Genomic DNA, 13,187 nt, shown 5'->3' with positions numbered 1-13,187 from the left:
CTGCCTGAGGACAATAGTAGTCAACCCGCGCCCTCTTGCGGCACTAACGCGAATAATTGAAAAAAAAATCGATTACATAACAACTGCCAAAACATTTGACGCTCATCCATGTCAACACACAACCCGTGTCTTGTGGAACATAAGGCACACTTTAAACACTGTTGGAAAAGGCAAATTATTTTAGGGCGCAGAGAGCCTGATACACCACCAGGCATAATCATGTGGACTTTAACAGAGCTCAAGCTGGACAGGCACATTTGCCCACTTGAGACAGGTATGGGCATATGGAACGACTTTTCAGGAGTCATTGGTGGATAATCAGGCTAATTGTCTTGCTCATAGTCGATAAATATATTTTACTGTTGTAACCTAGTGAACACGTTTCAGTATCAATTTGCTTATCTATCTCTCATTCAAGTGGTGGCGGTGCAGTGGACAAACGTGGCACACCATCGAGAGGTCCTACCTAGGCTATCTGATTTCGATATTGATCTCATTTCACTATGTAGTAGGTGGGGCTTTTAGTGACAAATAAAAACAGTTGTCACCACTTTGTAAGACAGCGCATTTCTGTGGATTAGCCTATAAGCAAGTAAACAGCACTAACAGTCAGAAAAAAGGTAAAATAGACGACCATTATTTGTGGCAGCACAGAACTGTCGCTTCTCACACGACTAAGTCACAGGTGCCCAAAAAGGGCATCAGTGACGCGCCACCGTTCAGTTAAATTTAGAGTTTGTGTCAGGGTCCCGTGCGCTGTTGAATGCAGGTAAAGTCCGGCTTCCAGCCTCGCTGGACCTGCGCTCGAGCGCAGCCTGGTGCTGGTGTGTTGCGCTTTGTTGCTTGGCACGTTCTTATCTCAAGAAGTAGAGGGCCACACTTCTGTCAAGGAGGGCGGGGCACGTTCGTGGAAACGGGTAGAGCTCAGAGCCAATGAGCGCCAAAGGGGAGTGTATATTCTTAAGTTACTTGAGGATCGATGAAGTCGTAGTTCTTGTGCATGTAAAGCTGGATCCGTCTGATCTGAAACTGTTGAGGCTAGTAGAAAATAGTTTTGCGACAGTGAACAGTCAGTTGATGTAGCAAATAGGCAAGCGTTTACGTGGAATTTGCTAGAGGAAGACTGTCATATTTGCAGACTGAGCGTCTCTAACGGTTTAAGGCAATCTTCCCAAGGGGGCTTCAGACTCGACTCCCACCACCATCACAAAGAAGGTAAAGAACAGCATGTGTTTCAAGCCCCGCTCACTTCTGACTAAGTTGACACGAACGTGATTGTTCTTGCTAACCATTTGTCGAAAGTAAATATAGGCTAAGCTGTAGTGTGCAATACCGTGAGAATTGTCTTGACACATTTTGGTTTGGGAAAACATTTGTGGGGGAAAACCCTGGGCACATTCTGAAGTGCCCTTGATTTAAAACACCAACATGGACTACCTTTGATTACATTTTCCAGTGATTGCAATTCTTGATTTTGCACGAATATTAGGCCTACTGTATGGTCTATTGTGGCAGTCAAGCTGCGCTGGACGTGTCATTAATGACTTCACATGGTGTTCACACCAAATGGTTATTTACAATATAGGCCTATCTTGGGGTTTGTTTTGGGAGTGAAGTTGGTCACGGCAAGATAAGAAATTTAGTCCAAACACTTTCCCCAAGGTGAACTCGTAAAAGAGCGCAGAGAGAGAAACACGCAGTGTAAAGACTGACCTGCGGTCAGACTGGTGTTTTTCTCCTGCACTGACTCTACAGACAGATTTTGGACGGGCTGATCTGAGACAGAACTCTAGCACGAGCCAAGGAATGGCTCTCGAGGGACTCATAATGAGAACGCTGAAACGATGCGCGCAGTCTCTCCTCCAATCAGAGGGGCTGGTGCCTGTGGGAGGGAGAGTAAAGCTATGAAAGAGGCTTCAATTAAGTAATTTCATTGTCAAAGCAGTTGTGTTGCCCACACATGTTTGTATGTGCTTAAATACGTGCTATAAGCTTAATCAGTCATTCATTATTTTGGAGGATTAGGTTACATCCGACAAAGTGGAATATCTTGGGACAAAGAACATTGTTTTCTTTTAATGGTTTTAATGGTTTCACCCAATGGCCATTTGATGAACACTTCACAACGGCAGTGTCATTGATAGCACATTCTCTTTGAAATGTTTAAATGTAAGAAATGAAGAATGATTTTTATGAAAATACTGAGATATTTTGATTGTTCCTTGGTGAATTTCCATGCACCATTTTACAATACAATACAATAGCACGTAAACAGAATGAAAGGAATAGTCTTACAGTCAAGTTGACTTAAAAAAAAACTTCTGTCCTTCATCGTGAAGCAGCTCAAGTAGTGAATTCTACCCAGGTTCACAAGAAGACTTGCGTGTGGGGTCAGGGTGTATCCAATTTCCATACACGTGTTACCAGCTGCAACCAGAAATCTCTGAACAAGATGCAGTAGGTAGGCTATTGGAACAAGTCTACGGATGTCTGTGCCCATGTGCTCATGTTTATGTTACTGTACCTGCTGCAATATCTGGAAGGAGGTGGTGTGATTTGTAACCGACTGTGTGTGTGCTAAAACAGACTTTCCCGACAATCTTGGCAGTCTGGATGACACCAGTTGCTTTACTGAAAGCTAAATATAGAAAAGAGGCAGAGAAGGGGTAAAGTGGGAGAGTGAATGCAGAGCGAGTGTGAGAGTGTGTGTGCTGAGGGACAGGGGTGGGCAAAAGATTTAAGTGTGGTGTTTTTTTCCATAGTAATAACACAAATACAAATACAAACACCCAAAGATAACAGGCACCTTGAACAAATTCCAGCTTTGCTGGCTGCGCTTTGCTACTCTGGCTTTTTTATCTCTCCCTCTCTCGGTCCTGACTGGTGTTCTGTACTTTTCCATTCTCACAGATGGGAACACACACACACGGCCCCAGTCGCCTGCCACAGTAACAGAATGGGGAAGTGGTGTTTAAACTCCGTTTGCACAGTGTGTGTGTAGTTACCTGAGCTTCTGCCATGTTTAGCACAGCTGCTAAAACCAGCAGCCCTCGATTCAGATGACTGTCAGTCTCAAACAGGAAGCAGCAAAGGCTTGGTGTTGGCATGTTATGTAATGTGGAAGACTGTTAGTTAGAGACATGCCACTTTGTTGCACTTGTATACCATGACACACACATGCCAATAATGCACACCGTTCCACCTGTTGAACGCTGAACTAGTCATTTAAAGACTTAACTACCATACTACTATTGTACGCTACCACAACATTACACAGAGTAATAGCCTGCACAGTACTAGTAATTTAAAGACGTAACTACCATACTAGGCCTACTACACTACTACAACCTTACACACAGTAGTAGCCTGCAAACGACGTGGCCATTGCCATTCTAGTAACAGGAAGTTTATAACCGGGTCCATGTCTTTGGGCAGCCAATGTGTTCCCCACAACTCCCTAAAGAGAGCTCACAAGAGAATCATTGAGTCTGGACAAGTGCAGCCCAAACATTAATATTTGCTTAGCCTATACAATCAATGCAGGCCAAGGCAAGGCAGACACTGTCTTAATGTGTGCTCCTCCTTCTCAAGTTGTAAAAATAAATCACCATGACCAGGCAGTGCGGCCGCCACCTCTGAAGTGTACATATCAGCGGAGCACGTGGGGGGAATGGGAAGGAAGCAGATGGGTAATTGAACCTGTGCCACGAGAGGTATAGCTGACTTGACTCGCACGGCATAATGTTTGGTGTCACAGCATTTGAGCTGAGCGTCTCATATAGGCTACATAAGTTAGAGAGCAGAACATGGTTGGCTCAATCGAGACTGAACATTTGTTGATGTTCCAGATGACTTTGATGTCAGCAGGGTAGTCAGAGATAAACTGTTCTCAAAGGCTTATCAGACATTTTATTAGTTACATGACGCCTTTCAGAACACACAAGGACCCACACCACGCCATGGAAACGAAAAAAATAAAAATAATGACATTTTTAAAATGAGGAGAGAAGATGAGAAAACATATTGCAACCGTAGAAGATGAACCAACCCAGCATGAGCACCAGCTAAAGCTAACAGGTGTCAATAGAACTGTGCGTGAAACCAGAGGCTTCAATTTGTAACGTAGGCCACTGCAACACCAAAGAGGACTGGATAACCTTTAAGTACGGAACTGATATGCCAGTTTTGCAATGCAGTGTTGTGGGTTGTTTTTGTTTGTATGTTTGTTTGTTTGGGTTTCCTGCCTGGCCTCAGAAGACCCTTGAAGTAGTCTTCACAGAACCATGTGATAGAACAACTTCTGTTGTAACTTTATAATAACTTTATTATTACAGGACAGTGTGAGAGTAGACAGGAAACAATTGGGAGAGAGAGATGGGGCAGGGCCGGGAAATGACCCCCGCCCGGATTCGAACCGGGCTCCCCGTGGGGAATGTAATGTGCCCAAATGTGGGGGGCTTAGCGGAAAGTCCCTCGTCTTACTGTAGCGGTGTCATTCTGGGTGCACAATGTTCAGTACACATGTTAGTACACAATTAAAAAATGCAGTGTTAATTAAACACTGAAAGAGTACTCTTGGGGATGCACGTTTTGAATTAACGCTACAAAATTGATGGTGTACATGGCTACTGAGCTGGTCTGCTTTGCCTGGTTTGTTGTGCTGAATTGGGTCGATGGAAGAGCTGTCCAGGTCAGGTCAGAGCTCCACAGACACCATTATAGCCCATCATGCCACATACTGCACTGCATCCACGACATGGCAGGATACTGTGGCTGTTCATCACCAAATAGCTCAAAACATACATCTCTCTTGCACACATGCACACACACACACACACACACACACACACACGAACACACACACACACACGAACACACACACACACACACACACACACACACACACACACACACACACACACACACACACACACACACACACACACACACACACACACACACACACACACACACACACACTCGTAGCCCCTTCCAAACATATTTATTTCTTGCATGCCCCCTTTGGCATGAGACTTCAACTTCTGTCTTAGATAAACATCATTCTCATGCTCACACTGTATGTTCTACAGTACTACATATTTCCAGTGAATGAACAGGATGAGACGATTCCGTAAAACATGCTTTTGTTATTACACTACACATACATGTACAGAGTAACAAATATGTATCTGTGTGAAGCAGGATGAAAGCCTTAGAATGACCCTAAATCTGTATGAAATGTAACATCTGCCAGTGTCCTGTCCTTGTAAGAGACATCAGTGTCTTGTTGCGTGTGGCTGGCTGTGCTTGACAACTATGCGACGTTACTAACGAAAGAATGTTTCAACGTGCATAAGAGGGGCCCTCATAAAATGCAAGCAGGGGTGTCGTTCTGGGGGGTAAAGCGTGACTGAGTTACCAGGGCCCCATGTATATAGGGGGCCCACACACAGTCAGATTTATGAAGATATTGGGGGGGGGGGGGTCACTGGAGCTGATTGTACATAGGGCCCAAAATGTCCTGCTACGCCCCTGCATACAACACACTGCATACCATATATACAGTATGTATGTATAAAACACAAGAGGGACGATCCTCCAGGCAGCTTTTAGGAATGGAGAGAAAGAGAGAGAGAGAGAGAGAGAGAGAGAGAGAGAGAGAGAGAGAGAGAGAGAGAGAGAGAGAGAGAGAGAGAGCAGTCGTGAAAAGTTTGGGAGCCACTGCAGTAATCTATACACACACCAGCACATGAATGCAGAAGGACAGAATGGTCAAGTGCAGAGAGTCCACTTCTGCTGACTGCCACTAGCCTGGCTGTCATGACTGCAAGTCTCTTCGACTATAGTCTGGCCAGCTAGGCAAAACATCTACAACTATTCAAATTCCCCCCAAAAAGGTCACCAATCCATTTTGAGCATTTTCAATGGCTTGATGGGGCGTGTTTGAGGCAATGACACACCAGTTCAGTTACATGTAACAGGTGTGTGAAGGAATGGGTGGTCTAATCAATTGAAGCTTCAACCAGTAGCATAGGGAGGCATTGTATGAACGCAAGCTTAGCTAGACACACACTTTTCAGCTCCCACAGAGAAATGTTTTAGATGGTTTGCTTGGCCAGCCTATAGTAGTTTCAAAGAGACTTGCCGTCCCAAAAGCCAGGCTAGACTGCCACATTGCCCTTGAAGTAGTGGTGGACTTCCAAGGAGGGTGGCTAGGAAACAAGCAGGAGGTTACGCATGGCAAACACGGACCTCAGGGAGAGAGATGAGATTAAATTCCTGTGGAGGTCCAAAAGAAAGTCTGCGTGCTTGTGTGTGTGTGTGTGTGGGGGGGGGGGCATGTTGATTATAGGCCTACTAATGCATGGACCAAGGCGTGTGTTGCCGTAAATCAGTGACAGAATTGGTACTAGTATAAACAGATTGTTTGACTTAAGACAATCTTCGTGTAAATAGAAATTGAGTTCTGTGCGTTAAGTCCTTGAAGCACCACCTTGGTTTGGCTTGTGCTATTCAACTGAGCCTGGCTTCACACCCACTCATGTCATCCATTCCCACACTCGTGAGCAGTAGATCTGCAAGATATAGTCCTTCAGGCCATGCTCAAGCCCTCCATTTGTATGTTAAGTTAATTATATTGTCCAGATACCTTGAAATAGTATTTCTACAGCTGGAGGACTGCATTGAAGTGTTTGGAAGTGTTGCATCACTTGCATAATTTGTTGAGATATTGTCATTTTTTTAGTGTGTGTGTGTGTGTGTTTGTGTGTGTGTTTGTGTTTGTGTTTGTGTTTGTGTGTGTGTGTGTGTGTGTGTGTGTGTGTGTGTGTGTGTGTGTGTGTGTGTGTGTGTGTGTGTGTGTGTGTGTGTGTGTGTGTGTGTGTGTGTTTGTTCTGTGCATGCGTGCCTGCGTACATGCATGCGTGTGTAAGGTAAAGGGGCCCTTGTCTCCGTCATGTCTCCTCCACAGACTATACTATACGGTACAGGAGGCTCTTAACATGAAAGGGCGAGTCTTTAAGGCCCCATGTCTTAGTGGACACACCTATGTGGTACATGGACAGGCACAAAAAAGTTAAACAGAACATGTTTGCGGAACACTTGCCACAGAATAGGTCTGTGTGTGTGTCATGGCTGTACACACAGGAATGTAATGGTCATGTGTTATATAGGACGGGGTACACGGGAGCCCATGTCTGCACCCAGGCGATAAAGTCAGACCTTTATAGGGTACGGCTGCGTTAGCACGTCCAGTTGAGAGTGTCTGGAGAAGATGAAAAATGTGCTCAGGCCATGATACTGAGTACTGAGGCCCACTGCATTCGCAGCCATGCTGTCTGTGGAGAGACTCCAGAAACCGTGTGCTGTAATTGACCCGGTCCGGGTTCGAGACGAGATGTTCACTTGCACACTATGTGCACTGCAGTCACTGCCTACTTACATAAGACCCCATGTCTCAAATGAGGCCTTTTTATCACCTTGTTAGTAGGTTCAGTAAAGACAGGGATAGAGAGGGCAAGGTTGTTTGGATAGGGCAGTGGTTCTCGAACTTTTAGTGTGAAGTACCACCTGAGAAAATATTGAACTCTCCGAGTACCACCTTGACAACCAACATTAGAATATCACAGTAAAGGCCTTCCCTATTAACTTTTGCCAGTCAATACAGGAGAGGTCCATAATGGTATCAACAGCTACGGTCACATTCAGTGCGAGTTTGTTTTTAAACTTCTTGCTAGCTTAGTAATATTCTGCATTATACAGATTCATACAGTTCAATATTACAAAATGTGAGACCAAAGAGATATTTTCGACTGCAACAACTTGATCAGTCTTCAAATCAATGCACAAAAACGAAATCTTCCAAGTACCACCAGAGATGTCTCAAGTACCACCAGTGATACACGTACCACAGTTTGAGCACCACTGGGATAGGGCATTTCATACTGAGGTGCAGATGGTCAGTGTAAATAAAAAGGACAATATACTGTATGTGCACAGGAATGTAATGGCCATATGATGTTATACTTTCTAGAACAGGGTACACATGAACCCATGTCTCCACTAACGCCATTCTAGGGTAGGTTGTGTAAGTGTGTTCAGCTAGAGCATATAGCGATATTAATTGAATTTGTATAGAGCACTATCATACGCAGTCATCATCATTCAATGTGCTTGAGAAAGATTAAGAAAACAAGAGGGATATTATTATCTAAAATAGACTGTAGATAAAATTAAAGATTGTTGGTCATCATAACCCTGTAAGTTAATCAAAGTCAGACAAAGCTGTATTTATTTATTTGTTTATCCATGTATTTATTTTTTATTATTATTTTAAAAGCAAGCCACTGTTGGGGAAGTTCTGACCTCAACAGAAAGCTGGTTTCAGCATTTGGCAGCATAATGACTAAATGCCATTTCCCCCTGTCAGTCTGGATTTAATCCAACAGCAACAGGCAAGGCAACACAGAGCAATAAGATTCCACTGTAATAAACACTGGGTATGGGTTCGAAATGTTCACTTACTCACTAGCTGTACAATTCACCAGTCTATGTGCACCTCCTACGTTGTTCATTTACTCACTCAGTGTATTTTTTATGACTTTATGCCACCGAATTTCTACAACTGTAACGCACTTTGTGAATGTGATTAGGACCGAAAGTCTTCTTTTTATACCGAAATTTCTACTGAATCCTGCACCTTCTAAACAGATGAGCGGCGGCCTATCACAACTTAAGTGAATGTGATTGTGAAAAGTACTAATATAAATATATTGTATTTAATGACTTAGGTCTACTATTTACCTGCTCATGGGTGAAAGACGTTTCTTTGGACTCAGACGACAGGTGGAGTAACGGCATTTAATGCCCATAAATTAACTAGTAATTGGTGGTTGATGTGCTGTAATAAATATGCTTCTTAAATAGTCCACTAAAAACAAACAAACAAAAAACACCCATACAATAGTGCCACTGGCTGCAGTTGCACCTCCCTGACGTGTGCTACTTACTGCTGAAACGTGCCTGACCCTTACATAAGACTATGTGCCTGAAATGAGGCGTTTTCACCACCTTGTTAGAGAGACCAATCAAGGCCAGTCTGAAAATGGCCTCCTTGAGTGGTCATGTACTGTAATCATACTTAGGACTGGACTCGGCCCACCAAAATGGGACGGGCATTTATGGACTAGATCAGCCCCTCCCCCAACCCGCTCCCCCAGTTGTGGAGGGGGTGGGGCTTCTCTTGTACTTCTCATTGGCTCAGTCCCCTGTCTATAAGGAAGACGGACCAGTGGGTTCGCCCATCTAAACTCTAGCCTCGCGAGCCATCCTACGTACTTCCACCAAAGGATTGGCTCCACTACGGTAGTCTGGCCGTGCTTCTCTGTGGAGTGCCTGGAGCAGTAGAATTTTGATCGCAACGCCCCCCTCAGAAAACAGCCAATAAGCGAATACGCCCCCCACGTGGGGGCAAAAGGGGGAGGACGCTCATGACAATGACGTACAGTTGAGGACGATATTATTAGCCCCCCTCCTGAAATTAGACATCTCTCTTGATTTCTCAGTGAGGAGGACCATTATGAACCATTTCTGTTATTCTGGAAACAAATACACTGATGGAGATAATGTCCAATAAGTTGAATTTGGATTTTTCCATTTTCACAATGAGTTTAAACAAGAAAGGGTAAAAATGGCAAGGACAAAATTATTAGCCCCCTTATCATTAATAGTCAATAGAGTGTCATTTATGAACCAAAACTGACATCAGGCACTTGGATTAGTTGTTAACTATGTTGGCACTTGCCCTACAGGGATTTTGGCCCATGTTTTCATTGCAAATAGTTAACATGATCCAAATTGCATGGATGTTGATGGACATTCATTTTCAGCATTCCTCAAAGACTATCTAAAGGATTGAGATCTGAACCACAACATGATCGTGGTTTTAGTAACCTTGAAGAACATTTGAACAATTTTGGATGAAAGTTTTGGGTTATTATCTTATTGAAAGCTCCAGTGAAGATTTTAGCCTCCTCTATGATCATATTTTTGCATGGTCACCTTCCACATTCTATCATAATCTTCTGTTTTTATGGTGCCATACACCCAAACAAGGTTTCCTGTGGCTGAGGCTGCCACAGAATGATGCTTCCACCACCATGTTTAACTGTGGAAACTATGTTATGAAGTTTTAAGGACTACCCCTTTCTTCACCTGACAGAAGCAGAATTCATGCATCAAAGCAGGTGCAATTGAATCTCATCAGATGAAAGCAGAGACTTTCAAAACTCATTTTTGACTTTCAAATGTTCATAGGCAAAGCTCGATAACACTCTGATATGCACCGCCTTTAGTAAAAGGGTTCTTCTGTGATGATGGCCCCAAAGCCCAATATGATGACAAGCCCTAACAGCTGTCTTTCTTGAAATAAAAACTCCAGGTGAGGCCAGGTCAATAACAATCATCTAGGCAGGTGTCCAATGCTTCTTTGGTCTAATGAGACTAAGCAGTTTCCACAGTTACACATAGTGGTGGGGGCATCAAGTTTTTAGACTGTTATTCAGCCTCAGACACAGGGAGTCTGGGTCTGGGTCTGGATTGCTGGGTCCTCCAACAACATTGTAACCCAAAGCAAACATTTACATTAGTTCAGAGGTTCTTCAAGGACACTAAAACCATGATACTGGAATGACCTGCTCAAAGTCCAGTCCTCAATCCCACTGAGAGTCTGTGGCAAATGTCTATGCTCAGCATCCATGCAATTTGGACCAGCTAGAACACTTTGCAGTGAAGATATGGGCCAAAATCCCTAGTGGGGCATGTGCCAACCTAGGTAACAACTGATCAAAGTGCCTTCATATTGACTATTAATGATCAGGGGGCTAATAATTTTGTCCTTGTCATTTTTGCCCTTTTTTGTTTAAACTCATTGTAACGATAGAAAAATGAAAATTCAACTCATTGGACATTATCTCCATCAGTGTATTTGTTTCCAGAATAACAGAAACGGTTCATAATGGTCATTCTCACTGAGAAATCAAGATAAATGTCTAATTTCAGGAGGGTGGCTAATAATATCGTCCTCAACTGTACACATCTGCGCCAGAGCCATTGGTCTGCGCTATGTTGTTATTGAGTAACTGCCAGCGATTGGGTGAGAGGTGTCCAATAATTTCAAACAATAACTGAGTGCAAACTTCCTGCTTCCTACAATCGCTTCAGAGCAAACAAATGCCAGACCATAAATACGAAATGAAATGGTAGTATTATGGGATGGTCAGGACCAGGCTATCTAAACTCTGGGCCAGTCCCAGAAAAAACATCGGCCTCTGGGAACTGTTGGCCCACCGGGAAAATGGCCTGTATGCCAGATGACCAGCCCAGGCCTGACCATAACAGAATGTAATGCGGGGCTGTCAGTACCTGTTGGAGAAATAGTGTCAATGGTAAAAGCTCCCTGTTGACACGTCTTGCTATGGAGTGAGTCACACTCACTCCTGGCGTGAATAAAAAGCCAACACTTGGTTACACAAACTTCAGTGGTGTGTCGTGCCTGCAAAAGTTTATGTGACAAATATACGTAATTCATGATACTACATAGTCTTAATTAACAGATTAAGACTTGGTCATTACAATTTTTGACAATGTTGCCATTCAAAATGTGTTGTATTTTGGTGTTGCTGTGTGTCGCTTTGAAGCAAAGCATCTGATAATTGACTGTAGCTGTACCTGCATTAGCTTCACGGACATTGGAGGGAATCAAAGCAGAGGGATCCTGACGTGCTCTGTCAGTTTGTTTACAGATGAATCAACACTGTTATTTTAGGCATGATTTACATGAGCTGGTAGCATTAGGATTATGCCACGGCAAAGTTATGTAAACATTACATAGCGGCCCATCCTAATTATAAACCCATCATCGTGACACTGTTATATCATAGGCATATGAACTGTGGTTCCACAATAGAATTTCTTTTTTGGCAGGTCTTTGAATCTGAATCTGATACCACCAACTGAATACCAGGTCTCTTACGGTGAAGTTACAGCCAACCATGTTATTTTGACATGAAAGGGCTTGAATTATTTTAGTACACACACACACACACACACACACACACACACACACACACACACACACACACACACACACACACACACACACACACACACACACACACACACACACACACACACACACACACACAGACTCACAAATAGGGCAAAAAACACACTGAAGTGTTTGTTCAAGGTGGCCCATGTTGGTGTGGTGAGAATAAGAGGAAAGCGACAGGGCAGGAGGTGTAGTGGGGATAGGGGAGCCTGTAGCTTTGGCTTTAGTTTTGCTGCATGTCCATTAGAGTTCCTGTAAACACTAGGGCTGTAACGATATTGTATCGAACCGAGAAATCGTGATACACAGAGTCACGATACTGTATCGTGATACAAGAAGGCAGTATCGTGATACGCCCTTTCAAAGTTTCATTACCCATTAGTCCAGAAAAACAACCTTATGATTTGATGTGATAGTGTTTCCAAACTTCAATGGAGATACATTTCAGAAATCGTGGGGTGTATCGAACCGTAGGTCAAAAAATCGTGATACGAACCGAATCGTGAGTTCAGTGTATCGTTACAGCCCTAGTAAACACACTCCCAACACGCATAACCTCCACTTCACTTTGCAACACAGCGACCTCTTGTTTGCTCAGGCCAACTCCCCTCGGAGAAACTTCCCTACACCCAAGGTGGCAGGAGGGAGTGCCTGCTCGCCTGCTTGCCTGCTTGCCTGCTTGCCTCTCTGGCTTTCAGAGGCCTCCTTACTGTAGGTCCTATCATGTTCTCAAAAACAAACTGGTGAGTGGGCAGTTTCGTGGAAGTGCGTCCAAGTGCGAGTGCCACGAAGCTGACCCCCACCCGTGACCCCTCCTTGTCAGGGAAAGGCTTCTAACATGACTGTACCTTAAGCACATGGCTGTGAACATTTGCTTTCGTGTGGCTGCACAGCCGTGTTGGTAGGAGCACACTTGCTGCTTTACAACGTGTGCTTGTGACTTTAAAGGGGTATGCCATAATGCCACTATTTTGTGTATTTAGTGAAAGTCAATGGATCCGTGTAGCATATAGCAGGCTACACGGATCCATTGACTTTCACTAGCTTAGCGACATGCTCCCTCTTTTAACTTGTCCTA

At 43.9% G+C, this 13,187-nt stretch overlaps 1 protein-coding gene across 1 annotated transcript in view; it reads left to right on the top strand.

The window, feature by feature from the left end:
* The first annotated feature begins 625 nt into the window (after positions 1–625).
* Positions 626–13,187, top strand: part of slc6a16a (solute carrier family 6 member 16a) — a 45,088-nt gene continuing 32,526 nt past the window's right edge. The window contains exon 1 of the mRNA XM_063184277.1: positions 626–1,215. The gene's annotated coding sequence lies outside the window, so the exon portion shown is untranslated. The remainder of the gene's footprint in view (positions 1,216–13,187) is intronic.

Source organism: Engraulis encrasicolus, chromosome 2 (assembly GCF_034702125.1).
Source record: "Engraulis encrasicolus isolate BLACKSEA-1 chromosome 2, IST_EnEncr_1.0, whole genome shotgun sequence".
NCBI lineage: Eukaryota > Metazoa > Chordata > Actinopteri > Clupeiformes > Engraulidae > Engraulis > Engraulis encrasicolus.
Note: the sequence above shows the minus strand (reverse complement) of the source record. Positions and strands in the feature narration are given on the sequence as shown.